Consider the following 12952-nt stretch of genomic DNA (forward strand, 5'->3'; position numbering starts at 1 on the left):
TTGAGCATTTTTTCATATGTCTATTGGCCATCTCTGTGTCCTCTTTGGAGAAATGTCTATTCAGGTCCTCTGCCCATTTTTTAATTGGATTTTTTTGTTGTTGTTGTTGTTGTTGAGTTGTATGAGTTCCTTATATATTTCGGATATTAGCCCCTTAGCAGAGGCGTTATTTGCAAAAATATTTTCCCATTCAGTTGGTCGCCTCTTTATTTTGTCGATGGATTCTTTTGTTGTGCAAAAGCTTTTTAGTTTGATATAGTCTCATTCATTTATTTTAGCTTTTACTTCCCTTGCCTTTGGAGTCAAATTAATAAAATGCTCTTTGAACCCATAAGTTTAGTACCTATGTTTTCTTCTATGCAGTTTATTGTTTCAGGTCTTATGTTTAGGTCTTTGATCCATTTTGAGTTAATTTTGGTATATGGTGACAGATAGCAGTCTACTATCATTCTTTTGTATGTGGCTTTCCACTTCTCCCAGCACCCTTTATTGAAGAGGCTGTCTTTTTCCATTGTATGTTTTTGGCTTCTTTCTCAAAATGTATCTGTCCATATTTATGTGGGTTTATTTCTGGGTTCTCAATTCTATTCCATTGGTCCGTGTTTCTGTTTTTCTGCCAATACCATACTGTTTTGACTATTGTTGCCCTGTAGTACAAGTTGAAGACAGGAAGTGTGACACCATATGACCCAGCAATCCCTCTCCTGGGTATCTACCAAAAAAATCTGAAAACATTTATCCATAAAGATACATGTGCTCTAATGTTTATTACAGCTTTATTTATGGTCGCCAAGACATGGAAATAATCAAAGTGTCCTTTGATAGATGAATGGATAAAGAAGTTGTGGTATATATACACAATGGAATACTATTCTGCCATAAGAAAAGATGAAATAGTACCATTTGCAACAACATGGATGGATCTTGAGATTATTACGCTAAGTGAAAGAAGTCAGACAGAAAAAGTCAAGAACCATATGATTTCACTGATATGTGGTATATAAAACTGAAAACAGCAAAAGAACAAGACAAACCAGTGAAGAAACAAAACCTCATCGACACAGACAATAGTTTAGTGGTTACCAGAGGGTAAGGGGGAAAAGGGGTGTAGATGATGGTAAAGGGGATCAAATACATGGTGATGGAAAGAGATCTGCTGGTTCGATTTCCACATGGGCCAGTGCCAGATGGCTCAGCTGGTTGGAGAGCGGGCTCTCAATCACAAGGTTGCCAGTTCGACCCCTCGACTCCCGCAAGGAATGGTGGGCTGCGCCCCCTGCAACTAACAATGGCAACTGGACTTGGAGCTGAGCTGCGCCCTCCACAACTAAGATTGAGAGCACAACTTGACTTGGAAAAAGTACTGGAAGTACACAGTTTCCCAATAAAGTCCTGTTCCCCTTCCCCCTCACCAAAAAAAATACCCAATATTTATTGAGTGCTTTCTGTGTGCCAAGTACTATGTCAAGTATTTTATAGATTATTTTACTAAATCCTCACAGAAGTAGTGAAAGGACTGTTATTAACATTATTTTAAATATTGGAAAACTGAGATGCAGAGAGGTTAAGTCACTTGCCCAAAATCACACAGGAACCAAGTGACAGAAGCAAGATTTGAACCAGGCAGTCTGAGATCTGAACGCTTCATTACTGCACTGGCCCTTGCCTACCTGCCCAGTCTCATCTCACAGCTCTCCTCTGTCTCCTGCCCCTCACTCGAACCCATATGAGCTTTGTACGATATTCTGAATATGGCCAGATCTCTCATTCAGGGTCCTGAGCCTTTGTTCCAGCATGCCCATTATTCTGGTGAAAGTGACCCTCTTAAATTTGAGCTTCAAATTTGGGTCTTGGGACTCCTTTCCACTCTTAAAAGACTGAAGACAAGAAAGAGCTTCTGTTTATGTGGATTATACCTATTGCTATTTACCATATTAGTCATTAAATCTGAGCATATTTAAAAATATTTATCCACTTAAAAATAATAAACTCATTATATGTTAACATAGATAATGTACTTTATGAAAATAGCAATACTGTCCAAAACAAAAAATTAGTAAGAAGAATGTTACCGCTTTAGATTTTTCCAAATCATTTTTAATGCCTGGCTTAATAGATGACAGCTAGATTTTTATACCTACTTCTGCACTCAGTCTGAAGTGACACGTTGTTCTGCTTGAAGTATATGAAGAAAATTCAGTCTCACACAGATATGCAGTTGGAAAAAGAGGGAAATATTTTAATAACCTTTTCAGATAACAAAAGACATTTTGTTAATGCCTGAAGTGATGAGTTCACCTCACTGGTTTCCAAGAAAATGTCTGCCACATACCCTAGTATGGAAAAGCGTAGTTTGTCTGTCAGTTGTTCTCTCAAATAAAAATGGTATTGAAAACAGCATGAAAGAAAACAATAGCTATTTCAGCTTGGAGTGCAACTGCACAAATGCTTTTCCTTGAAATAACCACAGTATTTCAGTATGTAGAAGTATTCTTATTAAGAATCAGTATTCTTATTTTGTCATGCAGAATATTAAAATATATACTCAAGGGTTGAGATTGAATAAATTTAATTATTTGCATTGCTTCGTCAAGGGCATTCATAAGGAAAACTGGATTCTTTTTTTCAACAAGTGCATGACAGTGAAGAAGGTGATGAAACCTTACACAGTTTGGGACTGCCGCTATTCATGCTAAGGTGCCAGCTGTTTTACACACGATTGCTTTTGCACCATCAGTACACAAATCAACACAATAAAATAGACAAATAATGTCTTAGTATTACTACGTAAAGAGTTTTGACCTGGCAAACTCCCTGAAAAGGTCTTGGACTTTTGGAATACTATTCAGTGGTAAGAAAAGAAGGACATTTTGGTTGTTTCCATGTCTTGGCCACCGTAAACAAAGCTGCAATGAACATTGGAGCACACGTGTCTTTATGGACAAATGTTTTCAGATTTTTTGGGTAGATACCCAGGAGAGGGATTGCTGGGTCATATGGTAATTCTATTCGTAATTTCTTGAGGAACCTCCACACTGCCTTCCATAGCGGCTGCACCAGTCTGCATTCCCACCAACAGTGTATGAGGGTTCCTTTTTCTCCACAGCCTCTCCAACGCTTGTTACTATTTGTCTTGTTGATGATAGCCATTCTAACTGGGGTGAGATGATATCTCATTGTGGTTTTTATTTGCATTTCTCTGATGATTAGTGATGTTGAAGCAATATAAATCATTAAATTTATTCAATCTCGACCCTTGAATATATATTTTAATATTCTGCATGCCAAAATAAGAATACATAAAACACTTCTACATACTGAAATACTGTAGTTATTTCAAGGAAAAGCATTTGTGCAGTTGCACTCCAAGATGAAATAGCTATTGTTTTCTTTCATGCTGTTTTCGATACCATCTTTATTTGAGAGAACAACTGACAGACAAACTATGCTTTTCCACACTGGGGTATGTGGCAGACATTTTCTTGGAAACCAATGAGGTGAGCCCATCACTTCAGGAACACAACTGACAGTATTTGTTGCCAATTATAAAATTAAAGCTTTCAAGCAAAAATTAAAAGTATGAAAAACTGGAAGCTGCCACCATGAGTTTGACAGTTTTCAATACTAAAGACAAATAATATCTTAGTATCACTATGTAAAGAGTTTTGAGCTCACAAACTCCCTAAAAAGGTCTTAGACCCATGGATTTTTTGACAACATGGATGGATCTTGAGATTATAATGCTAAGGGAAATGTCACACAGAAAAAGTAGAGAACCATATGATTTCACTGATATGTGGTATATAAAACTGAAAACAACAAAAAATCAAGACAAACAAGTGAAGAAACAAAAACTCATAGACATAGACAATAGTTTAGGGGTTACCAGAGGGTAAGCGGGGAGAGGGGCTCTAGAAGAGGGTAAATGGGGTCTAATATATGGTGATGGAAAGAGAACTGACTCTGGGTAGTGAACACACAATGTGAGATATAGATGATACAGAATTGTACTCCTGAAATCTATGTAACTTTACTAACAATTGTCACCCCAATAAACTTTAATTTAAAAAAAGAAACTCTGATTGTCTTACGCCACTATTCTCAACCACATGTAACACAGGACTTTGCAAATTTTAAGTGTTCAAGATATATTTGTTGACCTGAAGTCAGCACTTTTCTTTTTGATGTCACATTTCCAGTTAAAAATAATCAATATAATCATGAGCTTACACATGAAGAGGCAGAAACATCTCATTCCCCCAGGATACAATTAGATACTGCCATACTCATTAGGAAATGGCATTAAATGTAAAACACAAACCACAAAAGCCCAGTCTCCCTACTTTTCCCCCCATGAATCAGCTTACAGAGGGATCGTAAACAATTATTTTAGAGAAATGTCTTCCTACCCACGTTCATGCCAAAACAGATGAGAAGTGAGAGATGGCCAAATAGGAAGTCAGACGAGGAAGGCCGCAGAAGACAAGGTGGACAGAGAAACTGTAGGCATGTATTTATTTTTATAACTTGTTGTTTTTGCAATCATTTTAATTTTTAATAAAACCTGCTTAATTAACAGTTAAACATTATCAGCTAAATTAAGAAAGAAAAACTATACTATGTATTTTTAGCTCTAATTTACAAACTTTAAAAGAAATTTCACAGGACTTTTTTGTTTATTTCGAGAAAAGATATATTTTGTCTGAATGTATCAGTAGAAGTAAACCAAAGAATGGCAACAGCAGCAATTCCAAAGAAACGGAGACCAATCGGTTTGTGCCCGTTTCATTTGGAAACATGGTTCCTCATACGAGAAGCTTGGGTTTGTAGCCATGATTGAAGCTAAACCCATAAAGTGTGATATCGGTGGAAATGTTCTGACTCACGATCCCTTTAAAACTTCTTGGGCAGCATTTACTTACAAAAGGTCACACAAAACAGGCTCGAAACCAACAGAATTCTTTGAAATAAAAGAGTATTGCCTTATTGAATGGCAACTATAATTATATGTATATGTCATGGGTTGTAAAGTACAGCATAGGGAATGTAGTTAATGGTATTGTAACAGCTATGTATGGTGTCAGAGGGGTAGTAGATTGGGGGAGTTATCACTAGTGAGAAGTGTAAATGTCTAACTATTATGTTGCTTTGTACACCTGAAACTAATAAAAAAAAAATATGTAAGAGGCATGCCCATTAACAAAAAAAAGAGGAAATCGTATTTAATTTAAAAAAAGGGAGTATTGCCTTACAAAGCCACAGAAACCAATGTTCAGTATTTTACATATTAACTCTTTGTGGGCTTCTAATAAAATAGCTCTTTGGGTTGCTAAGACAAAAAACCATATGTAATCGATGACATTAATGAAAATCTGCAGCAGAGGTGTTGGCTTGAAACAGTTGGGTGAATCTCTGGCAAAGAAGGTAAGTCCAGTATCATTTTCAAATTACACCATAGATTAACATATCAGGCTAATGATATGGAAGACCAACTCGTAGGCCAAACAAAGCAAGCAAAGTATTTTTCATTGCAACTGGACAAGTGCACTGATACTGCGGATATGACAATCTTTCAGTACATATGCAATTGAACATAATGGTGATATGAAGGAAGAATCCTTTTTTTTTACACTTATTGACAAAAGACACAACTAAGCTCTCAAAAGTATAAAGCTAAGAAGAATTACATTATCAACAGATGCGGTTTGGAATTTAAGTGTTGTGTAAGAGTATGTTCTGAGGGCACAGCTGCAAATATAGGAAAACATTCTGGAATGATTACCCAGATTAATAAACTTGCACCAGAATGTAAATTACTGCATTGCTGCCTTTGTTGATTAAGACCTGCTTCAAAAATAAGTCAACTGAACTAAACATTGTACTTAGTGATGCAGTGAAAATTGTGAATTACGTAAAGGTAAATGAGTTCAATTCCTGATTACTCTTGAGTAATTGAGAAAGAAACTAGTCATAAACAACAGTATTGCATGTTGATGTTTGATGGTTATTGAGAGGAAAAGTTCTGTCAAGAATGTTTGAAGTACAGAATGAACTCTTAGTGTTTTGCAAGATAGAAACCAGCTTGGTCCCAACTCTCTAAAGATACAAATTAAGACAGCCAGCCTTGTTTAATGGCGATTTTAATGATCTTAATACTTCCACGTAAGGGAGGAAAATGCTTTTCAATGGCAGATAAGATTGAAGACCAAAAACAAAAACCAAAAGCTTAAAAGAACAGTTTCCATCATTTATGACATGTTCCAGAATGTAACAATTATCAATGAAAGCGGTGATGATGATATTGATACAGCACATCTGCAAAATGTTATTACCAAATATTTTCTGAATTTGATAGACTGTTTTGCATTTATTTTCCTAGACTTACACACAGAAAATTCTATGGATTCACTTTTTCATCAAAAGATAATTTAAATTTAATGTTTTTGGAACTGGCTACTGACGAAGAGCTGCAGATGAATTTTGAAAACATGGCACCACTTGCTTCATTTTAGATAAAAATGAAAACTCAATCATATGAGCAATGCTAAATTAGCTAGACTCTCTTTTTTCATTCCAGTCAACCTGAGATCAGACCACCCAGAGATCCTGTATGTCAATCGCTAGGGAGAAATCCAAGGGCCAGATCCTGAATGACCTTGAATGTCCTTCACAACATCTCTAGGAATATAAACCATACACACTTCCATGATGACCTTCCTTTCCTGAGTCCAGACACCGTAGGAGAATATTCTGTTCCTTCATCCTGGGAACAGTTTTATTCCACTCTTGAGTAATGATTCATTGTTGTTCAGAAAGTCGTTGCAAATCCTTTCTGAAAGTGCCGCTCTTGAACAGTAAGATTTAGCCGAGCTGCTGCTGTCCTAAAGATGTGGATCCTACCTGGGAGAGGAGCCCCAGGGATCTTTGATATAGATGAGCAGTTTCCAGAACCACATTTCAGAGAAGACAATCGAGTCACCAACAACCTATTTAATTTAGCACACTTTTGTTGAGTGCCTGAACCATGGCTCATGTCCTTGATGCATTCAGTTTGGGTTCCATCATCTCTCCTCAAAATACAGCTTTTTTGTCAATCCAATCGAGATTAGATAAATTAGCAGGCAAGAGGCAAGCTCATAGATGCATGGGATTCATTCATAGTGTGCATGTAAACATTTAATATGAGGAATTGCTATTTCACTCATAACTTGATTTAATTATGATTGTGGAATGAAAAAGCACAAGTATAATAGTACAATGATCACTTGCATACATGTCAGATAAAACAAATGTGTAGTGTTTGCAAGTCTTGCCTTTTTATCCGTTTGTTTTTAATGTTTACTGAAATACAAATTTGTTGAATCTAATAATACATCGAAGCTTGTATTTTACTCACCTTTTCTTAATCTAATTTTTTTTAATTTAACTTAATTTTGACAGAAATATTAGTCTGAGGTGGACTGGATGTTTTAAAAGATTAAAATCTAGTTCTTCACCACAGATAGCTTGAGAACCACTGCACTAGAGAACAAAGTAGAAAGCATATGCTACTATTTTTATTTTTTATTTGTGGAGACTCTCCAGACCCATCAATAGGTGCGCTCTGAGACCTTTTCTCCTTGTAACAATGGGCTTCTGGGGAGCCATCTACACCCATTCTCCTGGTCCTCACCTATCCCCATGCCCATCACTTTACAAGGTGGTTCCCTAAGGAGTCAGTAATGCTGCCCTTGAAGAATAAAGTGAAAATAATAAAGAAGAAACCTCACATCAGCTTAACTCAGTTAGACAATAAAATCAACTATAAAAGAGTCATTTGAAAGGTCAAACAATGTAGGGGGCATAGCATCTTACCCCTCACAGGTAAGAGAACCTTAGGTTATTTTTCCTTTTCTTTTTTTTTAAAAGGAGCACAGCCATTGAAAGAAGAAAGCTGACAACCTCCAGTTCAGCTTTCAGGATTTCCGTTGAGAACATCTAAGTATTTTTCTCCTCACCATGAAATTATCTGCTAAAGCAATTTTACAGTCACTCTGAATACATACTAACTAAAATGACTTATACTCTGAAAGTTACATTTCCAACTGACGATGTGCAAAAAGCAGCTTTGTAAAATGTGCCTTCGTATGCTGAGCCCAGTGAGCAATTACCTCTGCGCCCTGACTAAGCTGTGTAGGCGCAGAGCTGCGGCCGCACCTCTGCCAAGTCTGCCTGGGGCCTGCGGAATTGGCACGCGGTGACTTGGAATCTGAAGGGAAACACATTCTCCATCAAAAAGCCAGTTGCTTAAACCTGAATGGATTATAAATTTACTTTTTTTCAATTTCATAAAAATTCCAACATTTGAAAAAAATATCAGCTTGCAACACCCTTCACGACTATGTCTTCTCTCATTAATTTGTCATTTTATCATGGAACAGATTTTATCACGAACACATATTCCTACTTGTCAAGGATCTAGGTGAATCGGAAAGATTCAAGGTGAATAAGTCAGTTCCTATCCTAAAGGAGCTTTTGTTATATAGTCAACAAGTAATGATTTTAATACCTCATACTTGTACATCACAGTTTACATCTGAACACCACAACTGCCCTTGTCCCAGTGAAATAGGCAGGAAGGATTCCTGCCATTTTCCCAAAGTGGAACTGGGAAATAGGACATGTGAAGTCATCTTCCGTTCACACCACAAGGGGCAGGAGCCAGAATACAGTGGTGGTTAAGAGCATGGTTTTGGAGTCAGGTGGATCGGGGTTCACAAACCAGCTCCAACAATGATTGCCTTACCTAGTTATTTTGGACACATTAGCCCATTTGTGCATCCTTTTCTTATCTATAAAATGGAGATAAATAACACCTTCCTCAAAAGACTATGGGAGGATTCATTGAGAAACGTTTGTAAAGATGGAAGGGACTCAGTAACCGATGGTGGCTACCACTACTTAATCAAGAGTCCTGTATTAAGCCCCCGCTTACCTGCACAGCAATATGCAGAAAATCACAGACCCAGGTACTCACAATGTAATAACACAAGGAGAAATAGGCAAAGGATGTAAGATAATAAAACAAAAGCAAGAAATTAGGCACTGATAAGGACTGCCGCCTCAATGTCCCCATAGTAAGATGTAAATCTCAGAGCATTGATGGCATATGCTATTGTCAGGCTCTCTGTAGTTCGCTAAATCTTTACTTATTTACTATACAAGTACTGACAGAGATCGTGGAGTCCGGGAATGAGTACCTCAAGGACACAGCCGTGGTTCTCGCCCTTGGGGATCTGCCAGGTAACAGGCACTCAGCAAAAGTACACTGAGTTAAAGGAGGGTATTGGTGATTAGATTTTTCTTTCTGGAATTTCCCAGTTCTCTTTCCCTTATTGATTTCTAGTTTAATTCCATTGTGGTCTGAGAGCAGACACTGTATGATTTCTATTCTTTTAAATTTGTTAAGATGTGTGTTATTGCCCAGAATATGGTCTATGTTGGTGAATGTTCCAAGTCAGCTTGAGAAGAACGTGTACGCTGCTGCTGTTCGATGAAGTAGTTTATAGACGTCAATTATACCCCGTTGATTGATGGTGTTGTTGAGTTCGACTAGGTCTTACTGACTTTCTCTCTGCTGGATCTGTCCATTTCTCACAAAGGGGTGTTGAAGTCGCCAATTATGAGAGTAGATGCATCTATTTCTCCTTGCAGTTCTATCAGTTTTTGCCTCAGGGAGCTTGACACTCTCTTGTTAGGTGCATACACATTAATACACATTAAGGATTGTTATGTCTTCTTGGAAAACTGACCCTTTTATCATTATGTAATGCCCAAGATTGTCCTTTCTGAAACGTGGTTCTGGGAACTGCTCCTCCATGTGAAAGGTCCCTAGGGCTCTTCTCCCAGGAAGGGTCCACATCTTTAAGGACAGCAGCTATTCCTCTGAGTCATCCTCAGCTAAATCCCATTGTTCAAGAGCAGGCACTTTCAGGAACGATTTGTAATGATTTTCTGAATGAATCATTATTACTGAAGAATGGAATAAAACTGCGTCCAAGATGAAGGAATAGAACATTCTCCTATGGGGTCTAGTGGTTAAAAAAAAAAAAAAAAAAAGTATGGCCGTCACGGAAGTGCATATTACTTAGATAACTAGGTACGTTTTGAAGGGTGTTTAAGGTCATTCAGGATCTGGACCCTGCATTTCTCCTTAGGGAGGTGGCACTGAATCACAGGGCTCTCTGGGTCGTCTGAACCCCAGTCTAATCTAAGAAGGGGCTGAGCTCGAAGCAGAGGGAAGTTGGGAACAAGAGCCCACTTAGCTTCTACTCTATGGCTCTGCCAATTCATCTCTGGCCCCAAACTGCAGCTCCCACTCAGCAAAACAAAAGGCCTACAGTTAACTAGGCCCAGAGTCCTCAGAAGGCTTTCAGTGGATATCGTTGCTAAAACCAAACATGTCCCAGGGTTCTTTTACTCCCTACGTATAATACTTTCCCTAAGGGGAGTTCTGGTAGGCAGAATCTCTTTCTTATATAATTCCTAGAGTTACTTCTGTGCCTTTTATAAGTTGGTACCCTGTGTGGCTGCCTAGTTGGCTGCCTTCCTATGTGGCCATTAATGTTGCCCCTTAAAATCTATTCCCAATTGAGCACCCAGACTGACCTTTTAAAACTTAAGTCAGATCACACCCTGATGAGTCTCCATTTTACATGAAAGTCCTTATGATGACTGTCTCTCTGTCCCCTCCCGTCTCTCCAACCTCATTCTTCCACCCTGGCATCCTTGCTATTTCCTGAAGACATTCTCCAGCTTTCGCGCCTTGGCACTGGCTATTACCTACACAGGCAGGCTCTTCACCAAAATAACTGTATCGTGAACGCCACCCCCCTTTTAAGTCATCGCTCAATGGTACTTTTCCAAAAGGTCTTCTCAAAGAGGTTGTAACATTACAACCCAATCTTATCGCCTCCCTTTGGCACTTACCATTTCCTTTACCAGACTCTATGACACACCCTCCCCCAGCACTCATTGCCTTCTAACAAACACATAAAGTTATTCAATTTATGAAACACACATGCAGCCCTTAAAATGTGCCAAAGATTGTTCTAAACTCGTTAGCAATAAGTAATGTAGTACTTTCACTATGTGTATTATTCCGACTTCTCCCACCAGCATATCAGTTCCACAAGGGCAGCAATCTTTATTTTATGCACTAATATATCGCTGGTGCCTAGAACAGTGATTAACACATCACTGGTGTTTTTTGTAAATATTTGTTAATAAAGGAATGATTTTCCCACTAGTTCTTTTCACAAAACCATCCTTGTGTTTCCCTTGCATATCTCAAGCGCTGATATTTCTCTCCCTTTGCACAGGCCATTCTCACTCCCTGGAATGCTTTTTTCCTCTCATCCATGGAACAGACTCTTACTCATCCTTTAACTTCATTTAAACATCACTTCGCAGGAGAACGTTCTCTTGACTGTGTACTGATATAGTCAAGAGCTCCAAACCAAGGATGCTTTCCAAAGAAACCTAGTTCTGGCAAATAGATGCATCGGTTTGCCTTGAGGACACAATTCCGTAGAGGGCTAGGACATAGAACTGATAGGTCACCCACAGGGTGGGTTAGAACATGTCATATAACCCTTGCCTAGAGCATAATTTACCCCCACACATTGGATAGGAGTAAACCAGAACAACGATGACTAGGAGAGGAGAAAGAAGGAAAAAAAGAGACCAGCTGCTTACATCATCCAGAGGAGCAAACTTTAAAATGTTTAAACAATAAACAACGAAGGTTTAAATCAAGTGGACAAGGTCAATCTCAGCTGACTGAGGTGGTCAGACCACGCCCTATCTCCCCCAACTCTATAGACCAGCAACTCTTTCTCTTTACCTCTTGGCGAGACAATTCTAATGTAGTTGATGCATGGCCTTTTCCTCCTCCGGTACTCTCACGTAGTGTGAGTGTCGTTTCAGAACCCCCAAAGGCCAACGGGACTGCCCAGCTTGACCAGAGTTGAGATTCGTATGCAGGGCAACACCATCCAGCTTCGATTAACAAATGTACCCAGATAACCAAGCCTAGTTTTAGATTTCCAGAAATGATTGAGTTCTCAGGCACAGTCTCTTTAAAAGCTACTAAGCATCTTGATACTAATTATGGTCATTCAATTCTCTGTAAGTTTGACCACGTATTTGAGAAAAAATGACTTTGCCATAAAGATACCCTGCAAATACAGATCTCTCCAAATGCTTAGGCCAACAATTTGCTTTGTGGCTTATCCAAGGAAAATACTGTTGCCAACTTCTAATTGATGCTTTATTCCGCTTCCGTTGAAGTGTTTAAATACATAGGATCTTGGATAACTCAAGTCTACATAGGGTTAGAAAACGAGGGCTTTTCATTATCCCTACCCATCATTGACACAAATTTATATTCAGAAAATAGATCCCCACTTTTGTATTTCCAGAAATAAATTCTTTCTAGGCATAATTTTGTTGAAAGCTTTGAATGAGCTTTTGAAAATGACCAGCCTTTCCAAGGAGGGTTCAAATCAGATTAAGACAGAACTGAGAGAGGGTATTGAGATTAGTCTCAGGCAGACCACCTGGTACTTCCTGTCATCAAACAATGTAGGAAGTAGCAGAGAGCTCTGAACAGATGCCTGAGTGGGCTGGCTGGGCCATGGCTCAGGGCCTGATATGAACAGGCAGAGAAAGTCTGAGAGCTGGGAAGTCTGACATCTGCTCATACTTCCTCCTACAGCATCCTTGACAAAACAGGGATCACCAACAGCCAATATTTCCCATCTCAGAGCACTTCCTACTCTGCTTCTTCTGTTACTGACCACCTCAGTCAGAAAAACTGCCCCTCCCTCTAGTTTTTCTCTATTGGGCATAACTGTACCTTCTGGAGATATGCAGAATAAATCTATTCTTTCTCTTACATAAAATTCTCCAA

The 12952-nt window shown here is 38.6% G+C and overlaps 1 protein-coding gene and 1 pseudogene across 4 annotated transcripts in view; one reads left to right on the forward strand and one right to left on the reverse strand.

The window, feature by feature from the left end:
* Positions 1-12952, reverse strand: part of KCNH1 (potassium voltage-gated channel subfamily H member 1) — a 335068-nt gene that overhangs the window by 120853 nt on the left and 201263 nt on the right. The window lies entirely within an intron of this gene.
* LOC308487230 overlaps positions 5356-12952 on the forward strand; it is a 36407-nt pseudogene continuing 28810 nt past the window's right edge. The window contains exon 1 of the transcript in view: positions 5356-5424. The product of the transcript in view is annotated as an uncharacterized misc_RNA (transcript). The remainder of the gene's footprint in view (positions 5425-12952) is intronic.

This window comes from Rhinolophus hipposideros (genome assembly GCF_964194185.1).
Source record: "Rhinolophus hipposideros genome assembly, chromosome: 19".
In the NCBI taxonomy this organism is placed as follows: Eukaryota; Metazoa; Chordata; class Mammalia; order Chiroptera; family Rhinolophidae; genus Rhinolophus; species Rhinolophus hipposideros.